Source organism: Mastigoproctus giganteus, chromosome 3 (genome assembly GCF_048544385.1).
Source record: "Mastigoproctus giganteus isolate SK-2022 chromosome 3, ASM4854438v1, whole genome shotgun sequence".
NCBI classification, from domain to species: Eukaryota; Metazoa; Arthropoda; class Arachnida; order Uropygi; family Thelyphonidae; genus Mastigoproctus; species Mastigoproctus giganteus.
In genome coordinates this window covers 32,769,029-32,795,325 of record NC_143577.1, presented here as the reverse complement: position 1 = coordinate 32,795,325, position 26,297 = coordinate 32,769,029, and the positions used below count along the sequence as shown (strand labels likewise).

The following is a 26,297-nucleotide window of genomic DNA, read 5'->3' as shown; positions in this document are numbered from 1 at the left end:
CAAAGAAGAAATTACCGTTTTAAGTCCACTTTTTACCCTCTAACAAGCGAAAGCAAGATAAATTGCTCTCTTTATTTTTGTTTGACAAGATAAATTGATTTGTTTTGAGGATATATTTTTCTTGAAGGTATTCTTGGAGAAAAATTTATCCTTGGGTTTATTGAATAGTCGGTACTGTCAATTACTATACCCGAACGTAAGAAAAATTCTAACAAAAGCTTTCTTCATTAAAAAATTTCCATGTTATTACATTAATAGCCAAATTGGAAACAGTAAACATTTCTAACAGTTTCAGTAACAAAATGTTTCTGACTTTCAAAATCATGTAAAAAAAAAAAAAAACAGGAAAGAAAGTGGACTTATGAGATCGCCAAGTGTATGTGTGTGTGCCCTTAAAGTTAGAATTCGATCTAAACAAAATTTATAGTACTTTGGAGGTCGATGTTCTAGGTCACAATCCAGAGAGTTGTGCTTTTATTTCGATAACCCACCTCTTGAGTAAACTTCTATTTAAGGATAAAACTCTATCCAATACGACATTTCAAAACGAAATGCATTAAACTTAAACAGCGACAGAAAGCCTCACTTTTTCTTCTGTAAATCTGGTTACATTCGAACGAGAAAAAGATTCAAAGGTTTAATATTCTGATAGAATTACAAAAATTTGATTTAACCTATCTGATTCTCAACAATAGCTATTGCTTTCAGCTTTAAGTCAATCTTACATAAAGAAAAAACTATCTGGAAAAGAAGAAACAATTATTACATTTCTTCGAAACTAAGAACCCCTCGTATTCATTTCCAGTATCACATAACTCGCATCAATGGTAATAACAGCCAAACAGAATTTTTAGAACTGTATACACTGCCTTACCATTAATATCCGGACACATGCCTTTAGACAAAATAAGAGTTTTTATTGTGTCATTTAATATTTTGTGCTGAAATCTTTTGCTTTTATGATGGCCTTCAATCTTCGCGACATACTCTCAACCACCTTTTTATAAATGTCACGTGATATGTTCCTCCACTCGGCCTTTAACGCAGCCAGCAGTTCGGCCTTGTTCTTTGGGCCATCTCGACGTGCACGTATCCGACGATGCAATACATCCCAAAGATGCTCGATAGGGTTCAGATCAGTACTATGGGTTGGCCAATCCAACTTTTCCACACCCATATCCTCAAACCACTCTGTTACGACCCGAGCAGTATGGCATTGTGCGTTGTCTTGCTGATATGGGCCTTCGCCGAAGTATTGCCATAATGTTGGAAGTTCATTATTGTTCAGGCTTCCCTGGTATTGCACAACATTCATGGTTTTGTCGATAACGACTAATGGGCCCATGCCAAACCATGAAAGGAGCCCAATACTATAACACTGCCTCCACCAAACTTCATTGTTGAGAGGATACAATCAAGAAGGGACTGCTCCCCCTCCTGGCATTCGCCACACCCAGGGAAGGGTCATAAGACTGGTAGAGTGCAGACCTCGACTCCTCTGTCCATAGGACTGTTTTTTACTACTTTACAGTCCAGGATTCGCGCTCCTTACACCATGTTAATCGGCGTCTGCCATTTGTTGTGACCAATTCTGTTGAACTGTTGAGGTAATTGTTATTTTTATTATCGTGAAATACCCGTACTTAACTCTTGTAATGGAAGCTTGTGGATGGAAACTCGTCCGTAGAATCCCTGTTAATACAACTCTGTATTCAGTAAGCATATCTCTAACTGATTCTTATGCTAGCGGGCGTTTTGAAAGTGATTCTTTGGAAGCTTTAGGTGCTGATAACACGATTTCTAATAACATGGCATTTGTTTTGCGATTCTTTCTTGTTAAAGTACGCAGTAACCATGATGTAGGAATCTGAAGATGCTATTAAAACCTGTGTAAACGTTATCAGGAAGAATGAAAATAGTGAAAGAATGGCTGTCTGGAGGTGTGAAATGCCTTTAACACGCTTAAAGCGACTTCACGAACAGCTGACGGACTTTGAAAGGGGTCGTTTCACTCGTTTGTCAGAAGCTTGATGGTCAACACTTCAAACAGCCATCGTATGGGTCACGATGCCCGAACGGTTAACAGAAATGGATACAGGAAGGTAGTAGGACACTTTTCCATGACTTTTATGGCACCAGAAGAACGCCAGATTAGGAAGATCGGATTGAAGGACTCGCCAACTACTGACAGGAACCAGATCTTTCACAGTGTGCCAAGTTTCTAACATCGTAACACCGTCCCTATTTGCGCCTGTCTGGAAGCGCGTCTACCTGACGAGCGCAAGAGTAGGGCTGCATTCTCCAAGTCTTTTACAGAGTGTGCCTACGACTCCATCCCATCATCTTCAGCGTCTGCAGAGGTACACGTTGGAGAAATGAATGAACCAGGTAACTGGGCCAAAAATGGTATGTCTGGTCTTTCGTGACGAAAGATTTTTCTATCTTGGATCTAAATGCATGTCTGGAGACGCGCTGGGGACAGAAGTTACCAATCACTGGAAGCAACAGAATCACTGAAGGACCTCATGTAATAGCCATTCACCTCTGGTCATTATTGATGACACTGTAGCAGAAAGACGTTATGTTGGAACCATTCTAAGGGCAATGCTTCTGTTATTTTTACACTCTGTTCTAACGATTCCTTGTTTTTCACGGTTACTGATCTGTAGCCCATTGAGCATGTTTGGGAAGCCCCACCATTGTTCTCCTCAGAGTATGAATGCAAGAAGCATGGTGTTGACCATGACACTTCATGTTGATGTACACCGCATTTTCGTAAGTAAATACTGCATAATTAAAATACACAAACTTAATTCTTTCTTGGCTACATTGATATCTGTCACTACACTTATTTTGAGAATAAAGCATACACTCCCTTTAGATGGAACGATTTCAAAAGGGAGCATTGTCTACATCATTATAATAAGAACTCATCTGGATTATTTTAAAGAAGAAAGTCGCAAAGCAGAGGCGCAAAAAGTTCTAAATATGATTAAAATAACAACTTTCTTACACACTAAACAAGATAGAAGAAAAATATTACGGGAAAAATTAAAAACACAGAAGAAGAGAAGGAGTGTACGAAAGAAATAAAAAAAGGCAGATGTGGATGTTATTGCTCTAGCCTTTTGTAAGTAGAAGTAATTACCTTCATACGAACTGGGATCAATCTGGCTAAGACCCCTAAGGAACTTAATGCCGCGGGCTTATTTCACTGAATTGGAGATGCGCAACTCCACCGACTTTTTAAGTCAATATGATGGCCGCTTAATTCCCAGCAAGAAAGGCTTTGTTAGTTCCATTAAGTTGTTAACCAGGAACTAGATGAAGCTTTCGTTCAATAATAAATAGTGAAAATTTCTTTTTTTAATTATTTTTTGAAAATTGTTGACTGTTTAAGAGAAATTAAAAATTATAGAATTAGACAAATAATGGTATTCTGACTGGTTTGCCGATATGATTTAATTAAAAGTTTATCACTCTAATGGTATGGCCGTTGAGATTTCATTTTCTCAGCAATTTTTAGTACTGGAGAGTCCAGGTTCCGATATCCGTATGGCTATGTTTAAAAGCAAATTAAAGAGGCAATAATTGGACCAGGTAGGGCGGCGCAAACTCTGCAACTAGAAACATGCTTAAGGAACGTAATCAATTGTTGGATTTTTGGAGCATTAGCTTCTTAGGCCATGTTGCGGCTGATAAACGATTAAGACAAAATATTAAGATACTATGCTGACATCATCATGGTTGGCACTCCTTGGAGTGCCGAGTCCCAGAGAGTGCTTGGCCTTTGGCACTCACACAGGGGGGGGTCTGCCGATGTCACTTTTGATCCCTCTCCCCCAACCCCTATTTCGCCTTACTAGGATGGACTGCCTTCTCTATCTGTGCACCTTAACTTTTCTCCCACATTCGGACCTACTTCCTCTTGTTCCCAAGGTCTTCTCTTCATTCTTTTTTTATCTTGGTCTTCGTCCAGAAAGCTCAGGCTACCCTGGCGGAGACCAGCCAGAGAATAAAGGGCAACCTCGCTACCTCCTAGCGGTGTGTGCGGGCAACGTGGGCTCCCACCAGGGACCCTGCGGCCAAATGCCAGGACATACAACAGAACCTAACGCGATATGTCATATACAACACACAACACTTTTCTGGCATTTACAGTAGTACTGTGTTTTTTCACAGCGTATATATAGCGCAGATGTGGGAAACCACAGGTGACGCCACAACCTAGCACTATGCACACACTATATACGCCTTATATATTGTGTTTGTAAACTACATGCGTTCTGCCATCGATCTTCCTGTTTGCTGGATGAAAAACTCAAGTTTCCGGTAGAAAAAACCATTCTATCCTCGTTTAAGACCGACTAACACAGCCACGTTGCGAAAAGGGCTCATAATAATTCCTCGCGTTATTGAGAGTATTCGAAATCAGGTCTTTTCCACCCGGTGTGGGTAGGACAGCGATTCTACCAATGGTGTTACCCACGATACCGCTTACTCAATTTATTGAGAGAAAGGCAGACAGATATATGCATACTCAGTTCAGAATGATAAAAAAGATAAAGTATAACTCAAACGATGTTATTTTGTAAGAGATTATATTTAATGAAATAATTTTAAGAAAAAATTCTTTCACTTAATATTAACAATAGAGAAAAGTCTTAAACTACGGTGGCAGAATGATTATCCGAACTTAATGGGAATGTCAAAATTTGGATAATCGGCTTTTCGGATTATCGAAATTTCGAATTATCGACATTTCTAATGATCGAACTTTGAAAAACCGACGTTGCGGATTATCAAAGTTCGGATTATTGGCGTTTCTGATAATTAATCGAAGTTTTGATAAAATAAATTCCATTGTATAGATATTAAGCCAAGTCTTCAAAACCTATATTCCTTATAATAGCTTAAGAATTGATCCAGCAACGTCTTAGGAAATCTTAGAACTTCTAAGAACTTAGAACTTATTGGAGAACTTATCTTAGAACTTAGAACTTATTGGAGGCTTGAAGTGGTGGAACCCATGTTTAGTCTCTAGAGCAAAGTTCCGGTCAACCATTCCCTCTCTCTTCCATCATGCAGTATGATTGATGACTTTTGAGGTTATGATGAACATCGTGGCGAGATCCAATATTCCTTACATTTCGAGGGTACAGCTCTAAAACGGTGTGCGCAGGCCGGCCGCTAGTTAGTAAACCGGATCGAACCTATTGGTAACTCTCTAGGAGGCTTCCGGATCAGCTAGTGTATAATCTTGCTACCTCTACTCTGCCAGATAGGGACTGGAGGGAGTCCGAGTATGTGTGCGGGGAGCATTGTCGAGGCAACGTTATGTCAAGGATCTGGGTATAGTCTTACCACATGTACGCCATATCCAAAAATTTCATTACTTCATACAGCCTGTCCCATCCACTTTTTCTTACTATTGAATACACCATGAATTGTCAAAATAATAGAGCAAGCTTATCTGCGAAAAGATCTAAACCTCCCAAGCGCTTCCTAATTCATTTCACAAATATACGTGGTCTCAATTCTAATCTCAACGATGTCCATTTCCACTTGCAGTCTGCCAAACCCCATGTATTTTTTCTGACAGAATCTCAGTTATAGGTTGATTCAACTACTGCTCATCTCAGATGCCCAAATAATTCGCTATATGTTTCCTTTCGCCTCAAAGGTGGTACCTGTGCATATGTCCGTTCTGATATTCCCTGTCAGAGACTTGACAATTGGAATCTCCTCTCTTTGATCTTCTCTGGTTTAAAATCTCTCTACTTCATTGCGTCAAATTCATCTGTTGTCTCTGCCGTTCTCCCAATTCAACTAACCACTTGGAGCTCTTTGACTTCCTCTCTTTGCAATTTGACTTTCTCCAGTCCAACTTTCCTAACAGTGAGGTAATTTTCCTTGGTGATTTTAATGTTCACAACTCCAGCTGGCTTCCGTTTTCTAGTCACACCGACCCAGCTGGTCGAGATGCTGAGGCTTTTGCAATTACTAATGACCTTGCACAGATTGTTCATTTACCTACAAGAATACCGGACAATCCTGATCATACAGCCAATACGCTTGATCTTTTTCTCACAAACAACCCTTCTAAGTACACGGTCGAAGTGAAAGGTCCTTTAGGTACTTCAGATCACAACTTGGTGATTGTCTCTTCTCCAATGGAACCTTTATCTCATGGCTATTCCCAACCTCGTGTTGTTTGGCATTACAAGAATGCAAAATGGGGTGACCTGCGAGAGTTATTTTATTGTTTTCCTTGGTCAGATTACTGTTTAAAAACTTCTGATGTCAACGTTTGCTCAGATCGTGTCAGTGAAATTATTCTTGCAGGAATGGAATCCTTTATCCCACACTCCACTTTAAAATCTCGTCCTTTATCTAAACCTTGGATTTCCAATAAATGTGCTAAGGCTGTTCAAGAGAAGAATGTTGCATATCGTAATTGGCTTGTTTCTAATTCTCCAGTTTCATTTTCTGCCTACACCAAAGCTCGCAACAATTGTAAAGCAGTTATTAATCAGTCCAAACTAGAGTTTGAACAGGCTAAGAGTAGAAAACTTGCTTCTTGCCCTAATGGTAGCCGAGCATTCTGGTCTCTTGCCAAAGCTATTGGCCGCAACTTTTGTCCATCTTTGCTCCCACCTCTGTCCAAACCAGATGGTTCTGTTGCCACTTCAGCCAAGGATAAAGCTGATCTGCTAGCATCCCATTTTTCTTCCAACTCATGTATTAATGATCTTGGTAAAATACCTCCCACTATTCCCAACACGCTACATTCAATGCCTCCTGTGGTCTTCCGTCAAAAGGATGTCAGAAGGATTTTGACGAATCTTGATGCTAAGAAAGCTCCAGGTTCTGATGATATTTTAGCATTAGCATTAGCATTAGTAGAGGCATTTGATGCAAGAAAGCAAGCTTATGCAGCATCAGCCAAAAAAAAAAAAAAAAAACCCACTTCCACTTCACCCCTCTGTTCGTTCAAAATACCTGTCCAGCTGAGCCTTAAACTTATTTAGGCTATCAACTTCCACCACAAGGGATGGCAGTCTGTTCCACCAACCAACCACCCGCTGGCTAAAGGCAAATTTCCGCACGACTATCCTACATCTGTCTTTCCTCAATTTGAATTTATGCCCTCTCAGGTGATTTTTCTGAGCTAGAGGAAGAATCCCATCAGCACTGAGCATGCTTAAACCATTTAAGGCTTTATACACCTCTATCATCTATTTCTTCACATCTATTTCTTCACTTTGTTCTCAAAACCTGTGCTCCTGAACTTGCTCCTATTCTTTGCCGCCTTTTTTCACTTTCTTATTCCAAAGGTGTTTTTACTCCTGCTTGGAAATTTGCTCATATCCAGCCAGTTCCTAAAAAGGGTGACAAATCCCTCCCATCCAATTATCGTCCCATTGCAATTACTTCCACTCTTTCTAAAGTAATGGAGAAAACAATTAACCGCCAAGTCTTACCTAGAAAAAACTACCTAGAAACCTTCCGTCTGATCAACGGTCGCCAGTATGGATTCCATCAGTGTCGATCCACTGGTGATGTTCTGGCTTATGTTACCAAGTTATGGACTAATTCAATGGAAAGGTTCGGGGAAACACAAGTAGTTGCTATTGACATCTCAAAGGCTTTCGATCGTGTTTGGCATAAAGGTCTTCTAAACAGGCTTCCATCGTATGGTTTGCCAACTGTTTTTTGTAATTGGTTATCCAGTTTTCTCTCTGATCGCTCACTGAGGGTGATAGTAGATGGCTCTCTGTCTTCTAACTTCTCCACTAATGCTGGTGTCCCCCAAGGTTCAGTTCTTTCCCCCACTCTTTTCCTCTTGTATATTAATGACCTTCTTCCATTGACTGGAAATCCTATCCATAGTTTTGCCGATGATAGCACGTTGCTTTCCACTTTCCATTTTGAGAAACCTTGTCCTGCTCAGTCAGCTTCTATTTCTCGAAAATCTGCTACCAATTCCTTAAACGTCGATCTTCAGGTAATTCTCCAGTGGGGCAAAGACAACTTAGTTGATTTCAACCCTTCTAAAACTCAGTCTTGTCTTATATCTCGCAAAAAAGGATTCTTCTGCTCCTATGCTTATCTTTAGTGACACTCCGATTTCTAGGCAAAATGATATATCTCTTTTGGGGATTACCCTGACTTCTAATCTCTCTTGGCACAACCACATTACAAATATTGCTTCTTCTGCATCTAAAAAACTTGGTTTTCTCTTTCGCTCTCGGCGTTACTTTTCTTCCAAACAGCTGCTCACTCTGTATAAATCGCAAATCCGCCCTGCCATGGAATATTGTTCCCACATCTGGGGTGGTGCCCCCAAAACCTCTCTCAGCCTTCTTGATTCCATTCAGAAGAGGGCAGTTAGGTTAATTAATGATTCATCTCTAACAGAGTCTCTCCACTCGCTTTCTCACAGACGTACTGTTTCTGCTGCATTCCTTTTTTACAGATACTTCCATGGGCACTGTTCTTCTGAATTGGCTTCTATAATTCCCGCTCTCTCTTTCAAAACAGTCCGAACACGTGCCGCCACCAACTAACATTCATTTACTGTCCAACTTCAAACCCGCAGAACCAACTTTTCATCTTCATCGTTTATTCATTCAACTGCCGTTTTCTGGCACAACCTTCCTGCATACGTATTTCCTGAAAATTACAGTCTACAGAAGTTCAAGTCTATTGTCAACAAATATCTTCTTTCGTCTTCTCAACCTCCAACCCAAGCACTGTACTAAGTACTATAGGTTCTAATACCTCTCGTGTTTGGGGTTTACATAAAAAAAAAAAAAAACTAATGGAGCAGATCATCGCTCCATTACAACTGGCATTAGCTGCACGCACTTTCCGTAAGCCGACCTCAGAAACCTTCCAAAGGGATGACAAGGGAAGACAAGGAGGTTTATCCTCTACTTGATGCTCTTAGGACGATATTCGTGTGACTTTTAGAAACAAAAGATTTTATTTATTGGCCACGTTTGCTAAAGTCATAAAAACATCATTTTATGGAAAGGTAGCAGACACTACTGGAAAAAGAAAAATTAATGATGACTCTTTAAATGGTTATAAAATAAACCGTTGTGGACAGATGAAGAAAACTGCCGCGCTGAATTAGTACAAGTCTACAGACACTGTTAGTAGGGAAACTGCCACAAATTTTATCACAGATGCGGAGTTTAAACGATGTGAAAAGAGACAGTGCTTAAATTCCAACAATTCCCAGTGACTACTCTTTTAATTTAAAGTGACTTCACTTTCCATTTATCGCAAATGTCATCAATAAAGCTCAAGGTTATCAACTAATGTTAAAATTTTAAAATATAATAATAATTGGTTGTGAAGTCATCTGTAAATGGAAGCCGACTCGTGCTGGAACCATCACCAAACGACTCGAAAAACTTCAAAGCTGACGAAACGTGGCAGATGAACCCTACAATGAATTGTCTGCTCGGAACGCACGTCGACATTGTCGCAGTATACACAGCCCCTTAGTTAGACGATTGGAACACATTTCAGCACCAATATGTTGGTCAGAACTCTGCATAATATGAGTTACCGAGGTCGTGCAGCCATCCACGAGCCACTAATCAGCCCCACTAATGTCAGACACCGTTCTTCGATCGTTGACCAATGCAAAGTTGTGTTGTGGAGTGACGAGTCACGGTACATGGTCTTCTAGTCTGACCATCGTACTGGGTGTGGCAAATACCTGGAGAAAGCTACTGAACTGGTCACCTCTTTGAAGGCTGAATGGCTTAAAATATCGGAGGACAATTTAAAAAACTGGTGGGGAGTGTTCCTTGGAGACGAGAGACTGTCATAAAGGCTTAAAGTTTCAGCACACGTTAGTTTTCTGTAAATAAAGATTATTTGAAGATAATCTGTGTCCAGCTTTTAATGGTACTCTACCATTAAAAGCTGGACACAGATTAGATAGTGTGGGTACATTAGTGTGGGTAGATAGAAGGATGTTTTTGTGTAGGGAAGAGCTAACTAAATCTCTCAGAAATTTAGTTGGTTCTTACCTAAACAAAAACAGAAGTTTTAGTTCGAACAGTTCCATGTTCGAAGATTGCTCAAGCTTAACTTAGTATGTAGTTTGAAACAAGAAAACCTTGGATATACAGATTTTTCCAAGTAGGTTGCAATGTGAAACATTCACTTCGAAAATCCGATTTGTGCGTGACATTTACTTTAGAAAGAAAGCATTGTATTTTACAAAACATCTAGAGGAACATGTATGGAAGATTATTCACAAAAAAATGTTATTCCAATGGTTTAAATATAGCGTGAGAGACAGGCACTTTTGGAGTAACATGGGAGAGAATGTCAGCTGCTTCTTTCGTTTTGTTTTTGTGGCAGGTAACACAGTTGAAACCTGTAGTATCTTAGCATGGCAGGGGAATGATTATTTGGAAAAATTGAAGGAACTTATAAACGTTATATTTGAATTCTGTAGGAGAAATGTAAATGTTTTTGAGTATTTATATTAAACAATACAATAATATGCGTTTTGTCCCTTGTTAAATTATAAATTCGTGTTGCTGTTGTTACGTCCACTTTTATAGTTCATCTAAATTGGACATTCCGCAATCAAAATCATATTTTGATTTAATTTATTGTTCGAATTAAATAAGTTGAATTGCACCAGAATTCAAATTTAATGCAAAACGCAGACAGACAGAGTAAATTTAGATGACTATGTTATGCACGAGCTGAAAAGAATATTACGAAACTATGAGCTCATTTACCAGAATTCATACTCAATAAGATTTAACATATATGATTGGATCTGGAGATAAAATTCAAGGAAAAAATGAAGCTTTAACAGTAGGAATGTCTATAAAACTATAAACAAATAAGGGTTCCCTAACTCACCTTAAAGGGTACCATGATACGCCAAAAGATAAATAGTCTTGTTCTCATTTTGAAACTTTTCATTCCATTTGAACTGGTCAGGCTGGTTACTTTGAAGTGCGGTTCATGATTTATTATGGATCATCACATCAATCTGAAAGAAACATCAATATACACATGATTTCCATTATATTGGATACAATTAAAAATACATGCACTCACATTGTCAAAAGTAAACGGGCACCTTGTTTTAAAGAATTTTTCTTGACAAAATGTTTAATAATGTGTTGGTTCACCTTTGGCCTTAATTATAAGCTGTAATTAAAGATAAATACTCGTAGGTAACTCTGTGGTAGCTCGCAACGGATTATAGTACTGCTAAATCCGTTGTTCTTGGGGTATTTATTGAGAATTTCTCAAAATTCCTTCATAATGCTTACGACACTGGAACAGTTTTTTAGAACTTTTAATGTTTTAGTTCAAACAGATCGCCATGTGGTTGCGAAAAAGCTAAGTTAGCAGTTCCTACCTTTTCACTCAGCTTGTTAATCTATCTACCGGAATACAAGATAATCCTAATCATACACCTCTTGTTTTTTTTTCTCATAAATGTCTCTTCAAATTACAGAGTCTTACTGAGTGGTTCTCGAGGCACCCCAGACCACAACTTGGTAATTGTCTGTTCTCTAATGGAGACTCTCTAGTGGCCATCCGCAGTCTCTTGTTATTTGGCATTATAGGAATGCGAAATGAAATAATCTGAATGATTTTATATTCTTCTTTTTCCTTGATTGAATTACTGCTTTAAATCTTCTGATGGGCATCTGGAAAAAATGTTTCTCCATCTATAAATTTATCGGCAATACGTATAGATTTAAATTTCGTTGATTGTTCAACACAGAAAACCAATTATGACGAGTTATTAACGAGACAATTTTTACAATATTTCGCATTTGCACATTCGATACTGTTGGATGTATAAAATGGATGTGGCGAGAATAGATTGCTTTGGACTCGTTCCTTACTTAGTGGAATAAACGATAATGACAAGTGGACTATAATGGACAGATCGAAAGCTGAACTGATTATCAACCTACGATGGATTATATTAAAGTCACTAGAGAAGTCTTTAATCCGTTCTGCAGTTGATTATGCCCATCGTGATATTAACTGAGATCGCTACTAATTAATGCCGAACACGTTCTATTCATCCTTCTGTAGTAGTAGGCTTTTAGGAGCATCCGTGACTAAGGCCACTTCGCTCTTTGTATATTGCGTGAAAACATTCCGTGTTCTGAGGTCGATTTTCTGTTTCCTGGACGAAAATCCCTAGTTTCCAGGAGAAAAAATCATTATACCTTCGCCTGAGACCGACTAACTCAGCCACATTGTAAAAAAGGCCCTAAAAGTTCCTCACGTCACCCGTGTGGGGAGGTCGGCAATCTTACCAACTGTGCTATCCACGAGGGCATTCGTCCTGCAGGCTCAGTCTTTTAAAAATAGTATCTGATTACAAAGATAATCCCTGTTGTAACAGATACATCTTACAAATTAAAATAGACATATTTGTTTTGCTGAAATAAATCCAGGTAGGGTAATGGAAAGGGAGCATTAAGTTAAAGATAGTAAGCATTAAGATTGGATATTTAGTTTTAATGTAAATAACGTTAAAGTTTGAAGAAACACTGGATTTGGGGATGGGCAAGTTATAGACGTATATGTTAAATAGCGGCTAAATGGAAACAAGTAATTTCGATTAATATAGAGTGCAAACAGAGACAGCGGTCAGCACTAGAGAAGGGGTGCCATTTGAGAACAGGCGCGAAAAGTGTTGCTGAGGGCAAGAACAATAGGACCATAAAATGGGATTACAAAGCGTCGCTTTTGATCTAAGCCACCGTTAGGAAGTAAACAGGAAATTAGTGGGTGGCCAGTGTTTTCGCGTCAAAAGAAAACGGTATAAGGTGGCTGATATTTTGGTAAGTTGGCCATATTTAGCAGAGAAGATGTGAATACCAAACAGAGTGTTTTGGAAGTGACGGACAAACATGAAATGGTCATGCGGCCGTGTGAAAAAAAAAAATAAGAAATTTCTAGAGAAGACTTGGTTTGTACGCTAGGGAGACAGCTGTGGTGAGTTGTTTTAGCAAATAGGAAGGAATGAAAAATTAAACAGAGTATGAGGATTATTTAAAAGTCCTTGCGGGAGGCGTTCCAAACTTGAGGGAAAAGGATAAGTTCGGAGGGAGTAATTTCAGCAGGTGTCCACTCTGTGTCTGACTTTTCTGTGGTCTAGGAGAGGAAGGTCGTGAGTTGCGGGTTGAAGCGGAAGTAGATTTTTTGGTGGTTGGAGTTCACATCTCGTGGCAGCAAGATGAAGAAAAAAAAATTAAAAAAAAAACGTGAGAGTAAGAAAGCCTGGTCCGGCATCGAAGGGCAGTGATAGGCAGCGAAGGCGGTGGTTAAGTTTAAGGTTAATGTAAACATGCAAGAAAGAAAGCCTTGTCCGTCATAGGAGGGCCATGATAGGGTGATCGGTGACCTTAACAACGTAATCGCAAGTTGTACCTTCGAAGTATTGTCGTGTAAGAGACTACACTTGCGTCTAGGGTCCGGCCCGTTGAGAAGTGACCAGTTGTGCAGATATGTGAGCCAAGAAAAGAAAGAAAGCAGAGTGCTCAAGAAATGGAAGAAAGCCTGTCTGCAACGAAGGAAGCCAGAGCGTAAAGGAATTGGAAGTACCGGACATTTGGGAACGTAAGTCTGTTCCCTTTTTTTTTTTTATTAAACCGTGAACTCAAGGACTCATAACCTAGCTCTGTAAGGAATTGAGTGATAGTCCTTTTAAAAAACGAACATTCCTGTTGTATTAGGCAAGTTAGTTACTAAGGTTGAGATAATTTGTTATGAATGTAAATGAGTATGAAATAACTTAAGGGTGGTAAAGGGAATGATCAAGATGATAACTAGAGAGTAATTAAGGTAGAATGAGGGATTTACAGTGATCATTACTGAGGTAAGAGGATACCAGTTGTAATACATTTAAACTGTTAAAGGCTAGAAACAAATGTACAAAAATAGTAATAACAGTTGAAATACGTTTTACTGATGTAAGTGATAAAAATTGGTAATGTAAGTGAATGATTGAGTAATCACCGAGTATTCATATTTAGTAAGATACAACTGATACAAACTGATGTTAATAATTTGTAAATTGCGAATAGTCCATGAGAGAGAGAGATAGTGTATAGTACTAGTACGGTATATATATATATATATAGAAATCGGTATGCATTTATGTATGTAATTATTTGTTTTTTAATGTTTATAATGTTTATTAAAGGTTGTAAATTTTTATTGAAAATAAATGTCTTTAATGTTCTTCTAACATCCGCTTTACACACCCTAGAATCTAACATTTTCTATGAATTGCAGTCAGATTTGCATTTGTGGGGTGGGATTGTGACTGCAGTAGGGTGGAAATCAAAACAAAACAAGTAATAACATTTTTTTTGTTCTCCTCCCCACACTACCATTCCTGAAGACATATAAGATACAAATTTGACAGTTTGTTCGTACTGGGGGTTTATTATGTATACGAAAGGAATTCACAGGTTAAAATTTTCTTTACCCACACTTTATATTTAAAACGGACTATAGTGTCTGTTATTTATTATAACCAGAAAGGTTTCGCTGTTTTATGTGCGTTTGCATATACTTAAAAATCCTATTATTATCGTCATGTCCGTCTATCTGTCCATCCGTTCGCACCTAACCACGCGTTCTTCTAGATAGCACAGTTGTAAGGATCGCCGTCCTCCCCACACCGCTTGGAAAAAGACCTGAGTTCAAGTCCTGTCGATGACGGGAGGAATTTTTATGGGCCTTTTTCAAAATGTGGCTGAGTTAGTGGGTCTCAGGCGAGGGCAGCATGGTTTTTCTCCCGGAAATTCGAGTTTTTCGCTTAGCACACAGAAATTTTAACTCAGAACACATGCAAATTGCAGACAGTATAGAGCCAAAAAAACAAAAAAAAAAAAACTTCCAATTTCACTCATCCATTCACTCCAAATGCTTGCTTAGTTCTGCCTTGAACTTATTTAAGTTGTTGACCTCCACTACGACAGATGGAGGTTTGTTCCAACTGTCAATCACCCGCTGGCTAAAGGCAAATTTTCGCAATCTATTCTACAATTGGCTTTCCTCATTTTGAATTTATGTCCCCTAATCTGAGCAAGGGGAAGAATCCCATCAGCATTGAGCCTGCTCAAACCATTCAAGGCTTTATACACCTCAATCAGATCACCTCGGAGGTGCCTAGTCTCCAATTTCCGAAACTTAAGCCTTTCTTCGTAAGAGCACCCCTTCTTTCCATTCGCCAATCTCGTTGCCATTCCCTCTACTTGTTCCAGCAGCTCTACATCAATCGTAAAATGAGGTCTCCAGATCTGTACGCAGTACTAAAGGTATGGCCTGACGATTGCCTTATACAAGGGAATAATGACCTCCTTATCAGTGCTAGCAAAATTCCGGTATAGCATTGACAAAAAACACCATGAGCTACACTTGCAGCCTATCTGCACAGATCAGAAAATTTCATATATGACTGCACAATTACCCACATGTCATTTTTATTCTCCATTATCGTGAGAGTGGTACCACACATTTGGTACGTTACTCTGGGGTTAATGCTACCCATATGCAGTATTTTACATTTGCCAATGTTAAACTTCAGTTACCACCTCTCAGCCCATCTGCTCAACCTTTATAGATAGTGTTGCAATAATCTATAATCTGTCATTAACAATACTACTAGCTTTCGTATCATCTGCGAGCTTGGACATTAACCCTGATATACCTTCATCAATATCATTGATAAATACAGAAAACAAAGTCCCAACACTAGAGGACTCCACTAATAACATTATTCTCTATAGAGCAGTGTCCATTGATTACGACTGTCTTCTCCCATTCAACCACCCCTTTATCCATAGCAGCAACTTGCCCTTAATGCCACACTCACTGCTCCGATTTGTATAGTAGTCTTCCATGTGCAAAACAGTATCAAAAGCTTTCCTGAAATCCAAATATATGATATCAAAATAATTTGTTTCTCCCAGTTCCTTTGTGACCACGTTTTAGAATCCAATCGAACTGGTCAGACAAGATTTCCCTTAACAAACCCATGCTGTGTCTGAATTATTACTGCATTCTTGTCTACATGATCCTACAGCGCTTTAACCATTCACTCCTTCATTTTCCCTGGAACAGAAGTTAAATTAACAGGTCTGTAATTACTTGTATCAGCCTTTGATCCTCCTTTGTGAATTGGGGTCACATTTGCACATCTCCAGTCCATGGGGCCCTCCCCTGAATCTAAGGATGCTCTCATAATTATGACTAAGGGTTTGCTTACTTCCTTCGCTGCCTCCTTTAATATAACTGGATAGATCCCATAAACCCCAGGGGCCTTCCTTATTTTCAACTCCAACAGTTTCCTACACTTTGCTCTAAATTATTACAAAATCATTTAGCTGCCTGCTAGAGTTTGATAAGCTTTTGACCTTCACTTCTCTACAAACTTCCCCATATGTAAATGAAGATGCAAAATACTCATTCAGTTTTTGAGCTACCTCAGCAGAATCGTCAACAATGGAACGATCGGTAACAAGTGGACCAATCTGATTCATCCCTTTCCTTATAGAGTTTACATAAGTAAAGAAATCTTTGCTGTTTTTCTATGTATCCTTTGCCAAAGATTTCACATATCCTGCCTTCGCTTGCCTAAGGACCATGTGACTTGATTACAGACTAGCTTATATCTACCATAGGATTCTGTGTGACCTGATAGGTTATATGTATCCCATGCATTTTTATTCTCTGTTACGAGTCTCAGTACTTCATCTTTCATCCATTTAGGCCTAAACCTTGAACAGCATTTCTTAGTTGGGACAAAATCCTAGTAACTTCCAAGATTACTTCAATGAATTCTTCCCATTTAGATTTTGCTGTTGGTAACATCATCAGTTGGTCCCACTGAATAGAATTTAAAAACTGTCTGAGACCACTGTTGTCACCTTTATGAAAGCAAAAACCCTTCCCTTTACCTCTGAGTTACATCTTTAAGTAAATCCCAGTGCATAAGCCTCAGGCTTCCTTGCACCATATGGCTAACGATAATAATAATAATAATAATAATAATAATAATAATAATAATAATAACAATAAACGTTACCCTGTCCACCCACGTCGACTGGACACATTCCTTAGATTTTATGTGTTTCTTAACTAACAGCACAATTCCTCCTCCCTTCCTATCCTTTCTGTATACATTCTACTTCCCAAATTCCAATTCTGCACGGCTAATATCTATGTGACACCATGTCTCTGATATCCCAACAATATCTGCCTTTGATATCTTGACCAGCACCTCAAATTAATCAAATTTATTTACTAAACTTCTAGCTTTGGTGTACATGCAAGTATATATGCACTTGTTTTTACTCTTAGTTATCCTAACACAGACCATGTATTTACTTGTTCGTTGGTGACTCCGAGCAATCCTGGAAAATCCCCCGCACCTTGCTTTCCAGGCTGCTGCTCATTCCACTAAGATCAGTGCAAGAATTACTTTCATCCCTGACTGCGGCTACTGTTAATCTATTAGTCAGGGAATTCCCCCAATTCACAGAATTGGGGGAATAGCATCAGCAAATATTCTTGCATCTCGATAGCATCAGCAAATATTCTTGCATCTCGATAGCATCAGTAAATATTCTTGCATCTTTTCTATTTAAGTGTGTTCCATCCTTGTAGGAGCAGTCTCTTCTGTTAACAAGCACAGACCATGGTGAGAAAATTTTACCTAATGGACCTTGCACAATCTCTTCAGGACCGAATCGATTGACAAGGCTCTCATCATATACGCCCTCCTATCGTATCCGGACAGGATTGCAGACACTTTCAAATTTAATCCTAACTCGTGACTTTTTTCCAACATTGACCTCCACTTGTTAGGTAATTCCACAGATCTCCTACTCTTAATGTCATTAGTACCAACTTGTACAACAACATCACCCTTTGTGCCCTTAAAGATGATATCTACTCTACAACCTCATCAACATTTGCCCCTGGCAGACATACCTTGGTCCTATTCCACCTATCCTTTTTGCACAATATATTTCCTGTCTCCTTGACAATAGAGTCACTGACAATTACTATCTCCTGTGGGACCAGAGCATTCTGCCCTGAAGATTGCCGCTGTGATGCCTGATGCACAAGAGTGAGCTCTGGCGTTGAGTTATGCAGCTGAGAGCTTGATGGGCGTTCTGATGGACGACCATCAGAACGCTGAGTTGGCGCCTAATTTCTTGACACACTCTCTGCTCCGAACACACACAACGACATCTTCCTCGGCTAGATCATGTCCTCTTCTAGAAAGATCTGCAAAAATGTCACAAGTTTCCCATTTTTTAGTCTATGAGGCGTTGGAGAATCATCCCCTTCGGTGCTCCCCCTGAGCCACAGCACTCCCACTACTTATGTAGACTAACCATGCATTGTATATTATAGCAGAAGTACTGGATATTATTTCTTGCAGTGCACTAATTGGATGAATGAACAGGCAATATGGCGGATGTGCAGAAAATAAATGTTTTAGGTTTAAGCAAATATTATATTAATCACGGCAGAAACGTGAAATACCTGTTATAATTCAGTTGCTATTAAATTTCAAGAGAAAATAAGTAAAGTACGTTACAAAAATGTTGACCACATACTACGATCTGAGGTACGTGTTGCTATTGTTTTATATTTTATTTTATTCCAGTTAACCCGGAAAATATATATTTTCCGGGTTAACTGGAATCTCGTCTTGGAGAGAAAATAAAATATCTAATAAGGAACTCAGGCAACGTCTGAAGGTTTTGATATATGCATATCAGAACTACATCTTTATTCCTTGCAATTACAAAATTGGCTCTGTCAACTATACTTAATAACTCTCAACAAAAATAAACTCCACCCCTGTTTTCAGGAGTGTCACAATGAAAGTTTTAAGAGATCAAACAAAACTCTTTCAGAGTTCAGTTTATAAACCAATGCTTGCTGATTCAAATCCTCGTTATTACCCCCTGTGAAAACTATTTTCTCAAGTGGAGCCATCTATGTAGACCTAGAAGCAGGTATCGACTCTATAAACGTTCCTGCAATGCTGAAACTACTTTCAGACCATTATCAGATCAAAAGAGACGCTCTACAGTTCTTCACCTCATTCCTACAAAGCAGAATAATCAGGCTTACTGTCTATGGGAGAATATACTAGCGACATTTCTCTTCAGGCGTGCCACAGGGTGGTATCTTATCTGGGCTCTTGTTTACAGCGCTTATCTCCCCACTTGTTGAGTCCAGGCATGATACTTTATGTTATACTGATGATATGAAGCTGAAGATATCACACTGATTTTTCCACAAGATGATCTTCTTGTGATAACAGCATCAATTAATAATACACTCCTGAAATTTGCAAACTAACACAACCAGTTTAGACTAAAATAAACCCAGAAAATTCTGAATTTATGATATTCTCCTTAAAAAGCCTTCCTATATTCAGCCAACACTGTGTAATCCTCCAATCCCCATAGTCAATAAGCATACTGATCTCAGGATTGTTTTTATCCTAAGCTCTGCTTCAGTAACCACATGAATACAATGGGGCAGTTCGACTTCGATGGATTGCCAAACAACATTTGCAGTATATTAATGAAGCCACCACTACCAGAAAATACATAAAAACCACGGTATACTCTCGGCTTTTATATGCTACAGAGGTATGGGCATCTTCTGCTCCTAGCACAATTAGGCCACTTTTTGGTGCTGAGTTTTGGCTCTTAAAATGGGCCATAAACAAACATAAACTTCCTCCACAGTTAAGGACCATGTAAGTCCCATTAAAAAGAAATATTACATAAATCCCACCTCAAGGCTACCCATCAGGAAAATGGCGAGGTTTTGGAAAGTGCGTTTTGATCACAGTATAGATTTCTAAATGATTTGTATTCTGAGTGATTTATAGCGTTGGGGGAGCAATAGATGTAGCATATGTAAGGAGATTTTAAGCCAGAGGAAAAGAGAAAATTCCTGATTAAGAAATCTCTTACGAGGAATATCAGATCTGATGCTGTTTTAGTACACGGAGTAACTGATTGCTTTCACGAAGTACTGATGGTCACGTATTACTAAATTTATCCAAATAATTAAAATTAGCAATACGCGACGTACACTAAGTTTCCACTTTATTAGGTACACTTACCTAATAGCGAAATCTCCTTCAGTCCTTAGAACACATCTTGAATCATTGTGGTAGTACAGACCCAACGAGAAGTCGAAAGCATTCTACAGGCCTGCTGATGCATTAAATATATGAATAAAATCGCTAAACCAATTAAAATAATCCGACAGGTGTAGTTCGATGTTTTCTTTCTGAATAGCAAAAATAAACAAAAAATTATACCCTTGAGGCTAGGTACCTAATTCATTACACTTTTTCAGGGTTTAAAAATTAATTTTTATGAAATAAATGGAAATGTATCACTTAAAAATTAAAGACGCTCTGAAGTGAGTCATTAAAGAACATCTGGTTAAAAATTTTCATCTCCAATAATCCACTTAAAAGCTTCTTTCATCTCTAACAGCACTGCATTCGAATTTAAATTAAGCTTCCACAGTATTAAGCCTGTCTGGTGCACTTTTGTAATATTGTGAGAATGACTTCAAAGTAGTTAGATGCTTACTTAATTGTCAGGAGTTAAAAAGGAGAAATCGAACGGTGCAGCCAACAGCCTTAGCTTCTCTACATTTCCATAATAGCCATTAAGTCGTCCTGGAAAGCCCTCTAGAGAAATGGACTAGAACTCAGAAAGGATACGCATTATACATATGCATTCCATCTGTTTTCTAAGTAATGTTAAGCGATACACAGAAGCAGTAACTTGAGCGAAGGATGCGCCATCGATTTGCCATTACTCTACTGTCTGAGCAATGTGAAGGTGAATTCAGAACTGTTAAACAGTGTCTCTAGCAAGCTGTCATTCTGGAGAACCCAATGAAGCGTTGATTTAGATACAAAGAGATTGATAATCATTAACTCACTCACTAAGCCATTTGTCATTGATTAATTGGTACCTGTTAGAAATCGTCTCCTATATAGGAGCGTTGTTGCATTTGGCTATGTGCCAAACAGAACTGGGTAAGTCCAAGTTATTCTTACGTGAGAGAAAAGGGCAGGACTAGTACCGAACGTGTGCAGTTATCCAACAAACTCTGACACGTGACCTAGGTTTTTTTTTTTTTTTTCCGATATGTTCGCGCAATATGTTAAGAGAATGTCAGATTTGTTATCGAAGAGAGCTGTTACAAGCGAAAGATTTTTACGTGTCAAAAAATAATGAAACAGAACCCCGTAAAGTGGGGAGGTATTTCGACACCATCATGTGTCCCTTAAGGGCTGCCTGCAAGCTTTTAAGCCCTGTTCTGATTTGCATACATTAAGTTCGCGCCGTTTGCTACATTGGATGTGTAGACTTTTGTAGAGTAGTGTACATCCTGAGCAACAACAGGACACGAATCCTTCGACAATGTCATACCACGTTAACAGAATAAATTTAATCGAAATTTACTAACTTAGCATGCGAAGTGCATGACGGGATTCGAATTGCCTACAACGGAAGACAAACTGTACTTACCCTTTAACTTATTGAACATCGTTTCGATTGTGACCCTCAAAATTACAATATTTCAAATACAATTCCAGTGAATATGTATTAATCATATGCATACAAAAAAGTTATGGTTTCTTTGAGATGCCCCCAAAATAACAACTTTTTCTTAACATTACGCAAGTTTTTAAAAGTATTTTTGTCCTTTATTATGAATATTTTTATATTCTTAAATAAATTATTTTTTTCCTGCTTATAACTATCTCCAACTTGATGGAGACGTGCCATGAGCTGTTAATCTACTTTCAGCAATTATTTGTACGATTCTATTCTCGGGAAAGCAAAAATAGTTAAGAAATTTGAATCTTGTATCCCTTTACAGCATTCTTAAATCATCCCTTTATCAGCCTGAGGATTTATTATCCAAACTTGCCGTAAGAAGTCCATATTGCTGAAATTGTGACAGCTAAAAATGATAATAAACGTGCTATTACGTCATCATGTCTAATCAATATGGACCACAGAAATGTGATTGGTAAGCACAGAATATCTTTCAATTTGAAAGTCCTCAAAATGAGCTTCTTGTTTTTTTTCAGCTCTTTATTCGTTGTTATAGCAACAACGTTTTCATTCTTATGAGGATAAGAGAACAGTTGCATTCAGTACTGGAAGAAACAACATTCCAATAACCATATATCATAGACAATTATTTGCACAGATTACACAAAATACAGAACTATTTTACGCAGTAAAATAGTTCAGTCTTTTATAAAACAATACAGGAAGTACTTACTATATAAATATACTTTTAGTAAGCAGGCCTTCTTTGGTGTTAGATTTAATTATATCTAGGATTTTATAACAGTTTTTTTATGTTAATTATTCATTGAAATTAAATGCTTTTTAAAATAAAATTATAATTCACAAGAACTACAATAAATTTGCAACGCCAGGTGTACCATTGAACCTGGTCTTATATCTACGTAAACTGTCTATTCAAAACATTATGATGACAAAACATTCTATGGACATGATATCTGGTCATGGACTTAGGGGAAGATTGGCTGAAGTAGTTGTTATACAGGATCCAAACAGTAGATGCGTTGGAGTCAGTGAAATTGTGCATTTATTTAGAGATTGTGTCTCGTATAGTGATTTGAGGATACCTTTTATGATTCACGAGATCTTTAAATTCAGGAATTTATATGATGCGTCCTTGGAGTTTGCAGGTAGAAGCTATTTGTGAAGGAATGTATAATTCTTGAAAATTTACATACGTAAATATGTCTTGAAATATGTAAATAGCAGTTTTAATTTTAAAGGGGTTTTTATTTATACAAATTTTATGTACAGAGATCAGGTTTATTTATATCTTAGTTTTATCTTGATGTGAGTTTTATATTTCTATGTAAATATTAAAAATGCAGGGTATTTATATCCAGAATTTATGGTAGATAGTGATAATTCGCCTCCTCGGTGCAGGAGCAGTAGCACACCATCAATAGAGTGTGTTTAAATTGAAAGTGGCCCTATGTACGTGTGAGCATTGCTCAGGCAGCACAATTATTATGTGAGTTTTTGATATGATAATGACCATAGATTTGATTATACTTTATCAAATCTGAGAAGAGCTCCCGGTATTCGTATAACTCAGTGCCAATTTTATCATGGAAAATAATCCTTTAATCACTATCTTTAGTATAGTGCAATACCTCATAATGTGATCGTTGTCCTCTGCAATCTTTAATTCGGTCAATCGAATTTTCAAGCCATGCCCCGTGACCAACATACTACTGAAGAACCCCAAGTTAGGCAAAACTGAAAAACAAGCTCACCTCCTATTGCAATCAGAAGCGATTGTAGCAAAGAGTTCTTCTTCTTCTTCTTCAAAGATATATTAAATATTTTTACATTACTGCATTCCGGTTACACTCTAATTGCGACGAAACTAATGTCAAATACGTTGCCACCTGTAATTACTACAACAGCAACTCCCAGCCATTCATCGCTTTCTAACTTCAAAGAGCACTTCAGTTAATCAACCAATATCCCTGGATTCTTTCAAAGTAAGTTCGGAAAATCGAAGTCGGTGTTTCCACCAAATAGTTGGAGAATTTTCCCTTGACGATTGGGAGCCTGTAACAACCATTTACTAAACCCTTTCAAGTATTTCAAGAAACGTCCATTTTCAAATAACAGTTGATGAACAGAAATATCTTCTCACTGTGGGCGGGACAAATTCTTTAACTATTTATAGTGATGTAATCAAGACTTCGATGTCCAACGGTTGGAACAATTGTTAGCTCGACAACTGACAAAAGCACAAAATAAATCAGAGAACAGGTAACTAGAATACCAACTTCAGTTCGATGAAAACGAACGGCATCTTGTTTGTCTTAAAATTAAAGAGCGAAAGACATTCTTACAAAATGGTATGAGCAGGTTGTGGAACACCATATTTTATTTCTCTGTTTTGGTAGAAATGTCTTGAGAAAATTAATAAATGTTTTTATTTCCGCATAGTTCTTGTCTTTTATTTTAAAAAAAAAGTTCCTTGAAATCTGAATATTTATGCAGGCTTTTAATATCATTTTTTTTTAATTCTCCGTTATCCTTGATTAACCAGGTGGTAGAGAATGTTTTGGAATGCGCGTCATTGATTTTTGTTTTACTTTAACTCTGAAATCTGTAATAGGACACTATGACATATCATATTTCTTAACTCTTCAGAGTTTTTCATTTTTAAATTCCGCTTTTTATCGCTTATTTGTCTTTTTCGCTTGTTATTGAGTTGTATTAGTTTTTTTACCGAATTATTATGTGTCAGTCGTTATTACCAGCTAAGAACAAAGACCGATATAATGAATATTTGATAAACATTTTAATTAATGAATATTAAACAAAAATTCAGTTTATTATTCGGACACCCACATAAGTAGTTTCAAAGAGATCTCTCAATTCAAAATTAAACTTTTCAATTCAATTATTAAACATTTCAAATGCTAGATTTTTTCTAAATTCAGCTTTTATTTTATTATTTTTTCTGAATAATTACTAAAAGTGTTCAATTCCAAAATTCATCTTCTTAATCATAGACCGCTGAGTCAAGTAGGAAAAAATCCATGGTTCTAATGCTATCTTTAATATTTAGTGATTCCTATCTTACTGATTCACTTTGTCTTTATCTCACAGACGATAGCTTTCCATGATGTTCAACAGTGACATCCTTTGCGGGTTTTTCTTAATTTTTTGATATATTCTTCTACTAAACCAGTTAGAAAAGTTTCCAAACAGCCATCGTACATTTACTGTCGAACTCCAAACTATGGAACTAACTTCTTCATCATCCAATCTTTGTACTTCCATTCTGAAAAGAGATTCTCGGAATTGTATTTGCTGAAAATGGAAATTCGACTCCATCCAATACAAAAAAGAGGGTTAAGAACTTCATTGGTAGACCAAAAGAAATCCCTTTTGTTTTCTGTACATTAAAGGAAAAATATATCGGAGGAAAAACCAATTTGTCGATTCGAAAGTTTTAAGTTTTGAGTTATATTTTTTCTAAACTTACCTCAGAAATAATATTTTTCTGCAATTTATTTTCCATTCATACTCCTAACAGTGTTCCCAAAATAAAACCGTCGGAGAACGAACCCTCAGGGCCATAAATTCAAATTGAAGAAAGGCAGTTGTAGAACAGACGTTCGGAAATTTGATTTTAGTCAGCGAGTAGTTGATTGCTGGAACAAACTTCCATTTATCGTTGTGGAATTTGATAGCTTAAATAAATTCAAGGAGGAACTGGAAAAACGTTTAGAGGGAATGGGTGTGTGAAATTTTTTTTTTTTTGGCTGTTGCTATATAAGCTCATACGCTTTCTTTCTTGCATCACATCCCCTCTACTACTACTATAGTACTTAGTACCGTGCAAGGGTTGGAGGTTGAGAAGACGAGAGAAGATATTTGTTGACATTAGACTTGAGCTTCTGTAGGTTGCAATTTTCAGGAAATACATATGGAGGAAGGATGTTCCAGAAAAGGGAAGTTCAATTAAGAATAAATGAGGAAGAAGAAATGTGGTTCTGTGAATTTGAACTTGAACAGAAAAACGGTATTGACTGGTTGTGGCATGTGTTCGAATGCTTTGAAAGAGACGGCGGCAATTATAGAAGCCATTTCAGAAGAACAGTGCCCATGTTCTTCTGAAATGCCATGGAAGTACCAATAGAAATAGGTGCTTCTATGCAAGGCAGCAGCAGAAACACAACGTCTATGAGACAGAGAGTGGAGAGACTCTGGTAGAGATGAGTCATTAATTAACCTAACTGCCCTCTTTTGAACGGAATCTAAAAGCCTGAGAGAGGTTTTGGGAGCACGATCCCAGATGTGGAAACAATATTACATGGTAGGGGGGATTTGCGATTTGTACAGAGTGAGCAGCTGTTTGGAAGAAAAGTAACGCCGAGAGGGAAAGACAAAACAGTTTCTTTAGATGCAGAGGTAGTAACATTTGTAATGGGCTAAGGCCAAGATAGATTAGAAGCCAGAGTAATCCCCAATAGAGACATATCATCTTGGCTAGAAATCGGAGTGTCACCGAAGATAAGCAGATTTGCTGAAGAATCCTTTTTCTGAGGTGTAAGACAGAGCTGAGTTTTAGAAGGACAGAGATCAAGTTATCTTTGTCTGGAAAATTAC

At 37.9% G+C, this 26,297-nt stretch overlaps 1 protein-coding gene across 2 annotated transcripts in view; it reads right to left on the bottom strand.

Annotated features, from left to right (window-relative positions):
- The window catches only part of LOC150087853 (putative G protein-coupled receptor B0563.6), a 160,608-nt gene that overhangs the window by 27,641 nt on the left and 106,670 nt on the right, over positions 1 to 26,297 (bottom strand). For both annotated transcript variants that reach the window (XM_090370463.1, XM_090370462.1), the window contains exon 2: positions 10,906 to 11,038. The gene's annotated coding sequence lies outside the window, so the exon portion shown is untranslated. The remainder of the gene's footprint in view (positions 1 to 10,905; positions 11,039 to 26,297) is intronic.